Genomic DNA, 9,879 nt, shown 5'->3' on the forward strand with positions numbered 1-9,879 from the left:
GATTTTACGCAATAAATATCTCTTTGCTAAAACCTTGGCTCAGGTGACTGTGAGACCTTCCGACTCGCCCTTTTGGAAGGGTTTGATGAGAGTTAAACAAATCTTTTTCAACAAGACTAAATTTATTGTTGGGAATGGTACCACGACGAGGTTTTGGGAGGATACGTGGCTTGGGGAGACCCCACTAGCAATTTAATATCCTTCTTTGTATAACATAGTCCAACGTAGAGGTGCCTATGTTGCTACTGTTTTACAATCCGTTCCCCTCAATATCAACTTTAGGCGGACGCTTGTTGGAAATCGTTGGGAGGCCTGGCTCCATCTGGTTCGTCGTTTAATGGATGTCCGGTTGTCTTCTAACCCTGATCAGTTGCATTGGAAACTTACTAAGAACGGTGTGTTCTCGGTCAAATCAATGTATCAGGATGTCATTAACTCTACTGTCATCCCTACCTCCTTACATGTTTGGCAAGTTAAAGTACCCTTACGTATTAAAGTGTTTATGTGGTTTGTGCATAAACAAGTCATTCTGACTAAGGATAACCTTGCAAAACGTAATTGGGTAGGTCCGTCTCGATGTAGCTTCTGTGATCATTCTGAAAACATCAAACACCTCTTTCTCGATTGCCCTTTGGCTAAGATTCTATGGCGGTCGGTTCATATTGCTTTTAATATTAGTCAGCCCACCTCTATTAGTATGTTATTTGGAACATGGCTAGATGGGGTGGATTCTGACATTGCAAGACACATTCGGTTTGGCGTTTGTGCACTTTTGTGGGCAATATGGAATTGTAGAAATGACTTAGTCTTTAACCGATCAACAAACATTCACTTTTTGCAGGTTATCTTCAGGGCCACGGCGTTCATCCGTATGTGGTCGCTACTCACTCCGACGGAGGCCAGGGAGCGTTTGGTTACTGCGTCTACCCGATGGGAGATGGTAGCTCGGGATATTTTTAACCGGTTTGGATGGCGGTCATGTAATAGGATAGACATGTATTGATCCTATTGTTTTGCCAGCCGGTTGTGGCTTTGGGCTTTTCTTATTTACAGATTTTGTTATAGTTTCTACTATGACCTTTCGGTACTTTGCTACTGGTTTATCCTTTTAATAATATGAGCCGTATGCATCTTTCTGATGCAGAGGCTGGGGCACGCCCCCTTTTCCAAAAAAATAAAATAAAAAGCCCTTCTAGTTGCAGGATTCAGTCAACTAGCAGCAGGACAATGCAAGTGGTTGTTTGTTGTCCCCTTTTCTTGACAGAAACCAGATAGAAGCAAAATGTAGCAAACCGTTTACATATTTACATCCAAGTTTCAAGTGCCACCCAGCACCAGGGGCCAAACCAGCTCCAGAACTACAACCAAAACTGTAGCTCAAGCAAAATCTACTCAAAAGTCAAACCTAATGATCACAACAAATCATACTGGCATCTAGGACACATATAGTAGACCTATCATTCACAAGTCACAACCAAGTTTCTGACAAAAAAGATGCACAAAACAGATCTCCAGGGAACATGTTCAGCTCCTAGATTTTTCAAATATACATCTTTTGGCCATTTTGGTCACTAATAAAGCAAGATGAACATATCTTGTACATTCTTGGTCACCATTCCTTTTGCAATTATATAAAAACAGAGAAAATCCCTTATGGTGCTTCCATAAACTACAACACTGGCACCCATTAAGCAAGTGAGGCTTAAACCATGACATATAGGTGAAAGGATATACAACTGTACGGACAACCGTTTGGTTTGAGCCACAAAACCTAACCAGAGAAAGAATCATTCCTATTATACAATGTGATGAAAAAGGCAGTGAGTCTATGTGCTTTACAGGTCATCCATGTAACAAATATACAACTGTACGGTAGCTAGAGTTGCTCACACCTAGTTCTTCCTCACATGAAAAGGAAAAAAGTGTTAGACATTGTATTTCTTTGTATATACGGTATATGTATAAACCGTGTGTACCAAGTCATGTGGCGTGCGTGTTGTATTCTGTTGGGAGGTTCGGCTGGTAGGATTGATCTCTCTGTTGTAGTTATCTTGTACGTAGTAGATGAGATCTATCCTAACCTCCTCAAACCTCCTCTCCTTGTAATCTTCTCTCGACCAACTGCCCATATAAACACGCACGCGTCCCTGCTCGTAGCATACCCAACTTCGTGCGGAGCTAGTTCTCCTTCCACCCACTCTTTTTCATCCTTCAAGCCTTGATTCTCCTGAGGAAGTTCGCAGTGATCATATGATGACTTCCAATACTTTTGATAACCACTCTGCTGATAGCGTGCAGGAAATAGAAAAAAGTTGCCCAGAAAATCATGATTTTATGCAGGCATGGAGTGACACAGGATCTACTGCCGCAGATGATCTGGGCGGCGCGAGTCCCGCGCCTGATTTACCTGCGCGCTCTCCCTTGGGATTGCCCCAGATCGCTCTGGGATCGCCGCCTGCAGCGCTTGGGTCGGGCGGATCCATCACAGGATCCACGCGCCAATCGCTGGTGGACGCAGCCGCTTCCTCAAACGTGGCGGGTCTTCTCGTGGATCATGGGCTCTCTCTGAGTCAGAACGAGGCTGCCTCCCATGATGCGGCATCTCTTTCTACTGCCACTGACAGCGTCCTGGATGGCCACTTGGCACCCTCTGGTTCGCTGCATGCATCCAGTGACATTTCCTCGGGATCACTTGCGGTGCAACGGATCCAACAACAACTTCTCCCACCTCCAACACGAGCTCATACACGCTCCCAAAGTGGTATTATTCAGCCTAAAGTGTATAAAGATGGTTGTATACGTTGGGGTTCCTTTTGTGCTATAGGTGAGCCAGAAAATTTCAAGGAGGCCCTTGCTCATCCCAAGTGGAAATCTGCAATGAATGAAGAGTTTGGTGCCTTGTTGGACAACAAAACTTGGCACTTGGTTCCACGGCATAAAGGTCAGAAAGTTATTGTTTGCAAGTGGGTGTAAAGGTAAAAACAAAAGCAGATGGCAGCATTGACATGTATAAGGCACGCCTCATTGCCAAAGGTTTTAAACAACGTTATGGTCTTGATTATGAGGATACCTTTAGTCCTGTTGTCAAGGCAGCCACTATTCGATTAATTCTTTCTATAGCTGTCTCTAGAAATTGGTGTGCCAGACAGTTAGATGTAAAGAACGCATTCTTTCATGGTGTTCTGGAAGAGGAAGTATTTATGAAACAACCTCCTGGGTATGAAGATCCAACCTCACCAAACTTTGTCTGCATAACTGGATAAGTCACTTTATGGATTAAAACAAGCCCCCCGTGCCTAGTACTCTCGACTATCATCCAAACTTTAGTCTCTTGGTTTTAGTCCCTCCAAGGCCAATACCTCATTGTTCTTTTATTTTCATCATGGGATTACCATTTTTATGCTAATCTATGTTGATGATATCATTATTACAAGTTCCTCATCCAAGGCAGCTGAAGCTCTTGTGACAGATCTCCGTGCGGACTTTGCAGTCAAGGATTTAGATGATTTGCACTATTTTCTTGGTATTGAGGTAACACCTACTCGAGAAGGTCTTGTTTTATCTCAAGGAAAATACCTGCTTGATTTGATTACGCGTGTTGGCATGAAAGGTTGCAAGCCTGTAAACACACCACTTCCTATGTCAGAAAAATTGTCTCTTTATGATGTCTGTTTTATCGATGATTTCAGCAAGTTTAGTTGGCTTTATCTTATCAAGCATAAGTCAGATGTCTTTCAGAAATTTCATCTTTTCCAAGCACTTGTTAAGCGTTTATTTAGTCGGAAAATTATTGCCATGCAAACCGATTGGGGCGGTGAATACCAAAAGTTGAATCAATTTTTTGAGGAACTTGGCATCACTCATCATGTATCTTGCCCCCATGCACACCAACAGAATGGTTCAGCTGAACGTAAGCATCGCCACATAGTGGAAGTTGGTCTCTCTCTTTTGGCTTATGCCTCTATGCCCCTTCAATTCTAGGATGAGGCGTTTCTCACTGCCGTATATCTTATAAATCGTGTTCCTAGTCGTGTCATACACAACCAAACTCCCTTGGAACAACTTTTTGTAACTAAGCCTAATTACTCTTTTCTTCGCATTTTTGGGTGTGCCGTTTGGCCTAATTTGCGCCCTTTTAACAAGCACAAACTTGAGTATCGGTCAAAGCAATGTGTGTTTCTTGGCTACAATGATCTTCATAAAGGGTACAAATGTCTTGACGTTTCTACGAGGCGGGTCTATGTTTCAGGTGATGTTATCTTTGATGAACATAATTTTTCCTTTTGCCGTTTTGCATCCGAATGCCGGCGCCCAACTTCGTGCAGAGCTAGTTCTCCTTCCACCCACTCTTTTTCATCCTTCAAGCCTTGATTCTCCTGAGGAAGTTTGCAGTGATCACTTGTCGATTTTCAATACTTTTGATAACCAATGTACTGATAGCGTGCAGGAAACAGAAAAAAGTCGCCCAGAAAATCATGATTTTATGCAGGCATGGAGTGACACAGGATCTGCTGCCGCAGACGATCTGGGCGGCGCGAGTCCCGCGCCAGATTCACCTGCGTGCTCTCCCTTGGGATCGCCCCGGATCACTCTGGGATCACCGCCTACAGCGCCTAGGTCGGGCGGATCCATCACAGGATCCACGCACCAATCGCTGGTGGACGCAGCCGCTTCCTCAGACGTGGCGGGTCTTCTCGTAGATCATGTGGGTCTCTCCGAATCAGAACGAGGTTGCCTCCCACGATGCGGCATCTCCTTCTACTGCCGCTGACAGCGTCTTGGATGGCCACTTGGCACCCTCTGGTTTGTTGCATGCATCCAGTGACGTTTCCTTGGGATCACCTACGGTGCAATGGATCCGACAACAACTTCTCCCACCTCCGGCTGCTCCTCCTCCAACACGAGCTCACACATGCTCCCAAAGTGGTATTATTCAGCCTAAAGTGTATAAAGAGGGTTGTATACGTTGGGGTTCCTTTTGTGCTACATGTGAGCCGGAAAATTTCAATGAGGCCCTTGCTCATCCCAAGTGGAAAGGTGCAATGAATGAAGAGTTTGGTGCCTTGTTGGACAACAAAACTTGGCACTTGGTTCCGCGGCGTAAAGGTCAGAATGTTATTGATTGCAAGTGGGTGTATAAGGTAAAAACGAAAGCAGATGGCAGCATTGACAGGTATAAGGCACGCCTCGTTGCCAAAGATTTTAAACAATGTTATGATCTTGATTATGAGGATACCTTTAGTCCTCTTGTCAAGGCAGCCACTATTCGATTAATTCCTTCTGTAGCTGTCTCTAGAAATTGGTGTACCAGACATTTATATGTAAAGAACACGTTCTTACATGGTGTTCTGGAAGAGGAAGTATTTTCGAAACAACCTCGTGGGTATGAAGATCCAACCTCACCACACTTTGTCTGCAAACTGGATAAGTCACTTTATGGATTAAAACAAGCCCCCCATGCCTGGTACTCTCGACTGTCATCCAAAGTTCAGTCTCTTGGTTTTAGTCCCTCCAAGGCCGATACCTCATTGTTCTTTTATTTTCATCATGGGATTATCATTTTTATGCTAATCTATGTTGATGATATCATTGTTACAAGTTCCTCATCCAAGGCAGTTGAAGCTCTTGTGACAGATCTCCGTGCAGACTTTGCACTCAAGGATTTAGGTGATTTGCACTATTTTCTTGGTATTGAGGTAACACCTGCTCGAGAAGGTCTTGTTTTATCTCAAGGAAAATACCTGCTTCATTTGATTACACGTGTTGGCATGAAAGGTTGCAAGCCTGTAAACACACCACTTCCTACGTCGGAAAAATTGTCTCTTTATGATGGTGAGCATCTTGGAGGAGAGGACTCAATCAAGTATGGGAGCATTGTAGGTGTGTTACAATACTTAACCTTGACTTGGCCTGACATTTCTTTCTCCGCCAACAAAGTATGTCAATTTTTGCATGCTCCTACCACTGTACATTGGACATTGGTCAAGCGCATTCTTCGCTGTTTACAAGGGACTGTAACTCATGATCTCAAAATTTCTAAGTCTGATTCCATGGTTGTCAGTGCTTTCTCATATGCAGATTGGGCCGATTGTCCTGATGATCGCAAGTCCACAGGTGGCTTTGCGGTTTTCCTTGGCAGTAACTTGGTGTCCTTGACAGCTCGCAAGCAACCTACTGTATGTCGGTCTAGTACAGAAGCTGAATACAAAGCCCTTGCCAATGCTATTGCAGAGATTATTTGGGTTCAGAATCTTCTTATAGAATTGGGTGTTCCTCATCCTAGATCAGCTTCTCTTTGGTGTGATAATATTGATGCTACTTATTTGTCTGCTAATCCTATCTTTCATGCTCGGATGAAACATATTGAGATTGATTATCATTTTGTTCGAGAGTGGGTGGCAAACAAGTTGTTGAATATCAGATTTATCCCTACCGGTGATCAAGTGGCGGATGGGTTCACCAAGCCTCTAACAGCTAAGCAATTAGCAGTTTTTCGTTGCAATCTCAACTTAGACAGTTGTGATTGAGGGGGGTGTTAGACATTGTATTTCTTTGTATATATGGTATATGTATAAACCGTGTGTACCAAGTCATGTGGCGTGCGTGTTGTATTCTGTTGGGAGGTTGGGCTGGTAGGATTGATCTCTCTGTTGTAGTTATCTTGTACGTAGTAGATGAGATCTATCCTCACCTCCTTAAACCTCCTCTCCTTGTAATCTTCTCTCGGCCAAGTGCCCATATAAACACGCACGCGTCCCTGCTCGTTGCATACGCTGCCAGCCTGTTTCACAAAAAGATCCTGACCATATAGATGGCAGAGCGCTCCCAAGAAGTGGAGGCTCGTCTCCATTGAAATCATCAGGTGAGTGAATTGGAAATACAGAACATGGCCCGAATCTCGCCTTGTTAATCTCATCCCATGATCCGAAGTCAGGTCAGCCGGATCCTCTAGGGGATCCTCGCATGCCACCCGGGAAGTCGAACAGAGCACGCCGCCAATAACCCGAGCGCCCCCGTCAACCCCCTCTCGATGAGATCGAGGTTCCCCTCGGGCGCTGCTGCGGGGGGAAGGATCCACTCGCCCAGGGATGAAGAAGAGGGCGAGGTATTCGGATAATCACCTATTTATGTTCTTGTTCCTCGCTTCCTTCGGCTCCCGCGGTGGCGGTGGCGGCTCCAGCTCCTGCGGCGCAGTGGCGGAGCCAACATTTCAAATTTGAGTGTACGGATCTCCAAAAAATAATTCGACTCACCAACTTCAATTTCCTACCCTGCTTCTCTTGATATATATACATATTTTATACTAAAATTTTATACTTACTATAGTACTGTGTTAAGGGGTATACTATTTTATGAAAAGGAGTATTTTTTCATTGCTTATTTCGTATACTTAACAATATTATTTAATTTTTATTATATATTTGTATTGTATATGATTGAAAAATACTTAAGTGTTGCGCTGAATTTAACTTCTGCTTTCTAACAATTTATAATTATTTTTTATACTTGTGTAATTTGTATAGTCTATACATATGTATATTAGATATCTCTAAACCATATGGTTTAAAAATATTGTAATAGTGGTTCTATTATATGATTAAGAAAATATATTTGTAGAAAATTCTAGAATGCAGTATCCTTGTTTTTGGAGCACCAGTGTACAAATTTGACAATATATTTCATAATATATGTGAGGGATACACAATGTACATTTTTTAAAAATATATATTTTTAAAACCATATGGTTTAATGATGTACCAATATACTCTTTTTGAAAAGGAATAATGGGTGTACATCTCCATGTTGCAGCTGTAGCAACGGGAAGTGGGGTACCGGGCGAGAGGGGGTGGAGGAGGCGACTGTTAGAGCATCTCTAGCAGACCCCGTATATCGCCGACCCACAAAACTCGTTTACAGTTCATGAAAAAATGGCTTTGGAGGTCGGCGCGGGCGGTGGCCGAGCAGACCCCGCATAGCGAACTGTAACACGGAATATTTGCAGTTCCGCAATGTGGGGTCTGCTTGGACGCAGCCCATGCCAACCCGCAAATTAGATGGGTTTTTATCTGAATTTGACCATATATTCAGAATTATTAATTCAGTATAAGATAAAATGTCAATATTACAATACAACATTCATCCGAATTACAATAATTATTGAAATCACCAAAGGAAACTAAATAATTCAATATAAAACTTATCCCGAAAACAAATCGCACATGAATTAAATGAAATGAATGCAAAAATGGAATGTGTTACCGCCCAGCCCTTCCCAATGGTTTTCAGTGAGATCCTCCTGAAGCTAAAAGTGGGTGTTTGCATCTTCAATCTCCCGGTAGGTCTGCAGAAATGCTCTAACGCGGTTAGGTTCTCTAGCTGGTTTGACACGGCTACCCACATTGTTGTAGAAGATCTCCAAGTTCATGCCTCTCTCATCTTCGAGAATCATATTATGAAGAATCACACAACATGTCATGATGTTTTTCAGGGGTCGCTTGTCCCAAAAACAAGCAAGACTACGAACAATGGCAAACCTAAATTACAAAAACCTCTCGCGAGGGCTCAATTCCATCAAAAATAACAAATACGAATGCCGCATGAACCAACTATGCATATCGCATCCGAAAGCACAAGCACAAGTACTCACCGGCGGCTCGGGGCAGTGGCTCTATGGCGGTCGATCTCGGTGCAGCGACGGCGACTCGGGGTGGCTCAGCTCGGCGGATCCGGGGAGCTGGTGAAGCGGCTAGATGGAACCGGGTGAGGGGCTGATACGTCTCCAACGTATCTACTTTTCCAAACACTTTTGCCCTTGTTTTAGACTCTAACTTGCATGATTTGAATGAAACTAACCCGGACTGACGCTGTTTTTAGCAGAACTGCCATGGTGTTATTTTTGTGCAGAAACAAAAGTTCTCGGAATGACATGAAAATCCACAGAGATAACTTTTGGAAAATATAAAAAATACTGGCAAAAGATGAAGTCCAGGGGGCCCACACCGTATCCACAAGGGTGGAGGGCGCCCCCCCTATAGGGCGCGCCCCCTGTCTCATGGGCCCCCTGCTGCTCCACCGACCTCAACTCCAACTCCATATATTCCGTTTCACAGAGAGAAAAATGAGAGAGGAAGTTTCATCGCGTTTTACGACACGGAGCCGCTGCCAAGCCCTAAATCCTCTCGGGAGGGCTGATCTGGAGTCCGTTTGGGGCTCCGGAGAGGGGGATTCATCGCCATCGTCATAATCAACCATCCTCCATCACCAATTTCATGATACTCACCGCCGTGCGTGAGTAATTCCATTGTAGGCTTGCTGGACGGTGATGGGTTGGATGAGATTTACCATGTAATCAAGTTAGTTTTGTTAGGGTTTGATCCCTAGTATCCACTATGTTCTGAGATTGATGTTGCTATGACTTTGTTATGCTTAATGCTTGTCACTAGGGCCCGAGTGCCATGATTTCAGATCTGAACCTATTATGTTTTCATGAATATATGTGAGTTCTTGATCCTAGCTTGCAAGTCTATAGTCACCTATTATGTGTTATGATCTGACAACCCCGAAGTGACAATGATCGGGATACTTCTCGGTGATGATCGTAGTTTGAGGAGTTCATGTATTCACTATGTGCTAATGCTTTTGTCCGGTTCTTTATTAAAAGGAGGCCTTAATATCCCTTAGTTTCCATTAGGACCCCGCTGCCACGGGAGGGTAGGACAAAAGATATCATGCAAGTTCTTTTCCATAAGCACGTGTGACTATATTCGGAATACATGCCTACATTACATTGATGAATTGGAGCTAGTTCTGTGTCACCCTATGTTATAACTATTACATGAGGAATCGCATCTGACATAATTATCCATCACTGATCCAATG

Source organism: Triticum dicoccoides, chromosome 6B (assembly GCF_002162155.2).
Source record: "Triticum dicoccoides isolate Atlit2015 ecotype Zavitan chromosome 6B, WEW_v2.0, whole genome shotgun sequence".
In the NCBI taxonomy this organism is placed as follows: domain Eukaryota; kingdom Viridiplantae; phylum Streptophyta; class Magnoliopsida; order Poales; family Poaceae; genus Triticum; species Triticum dicoccoides.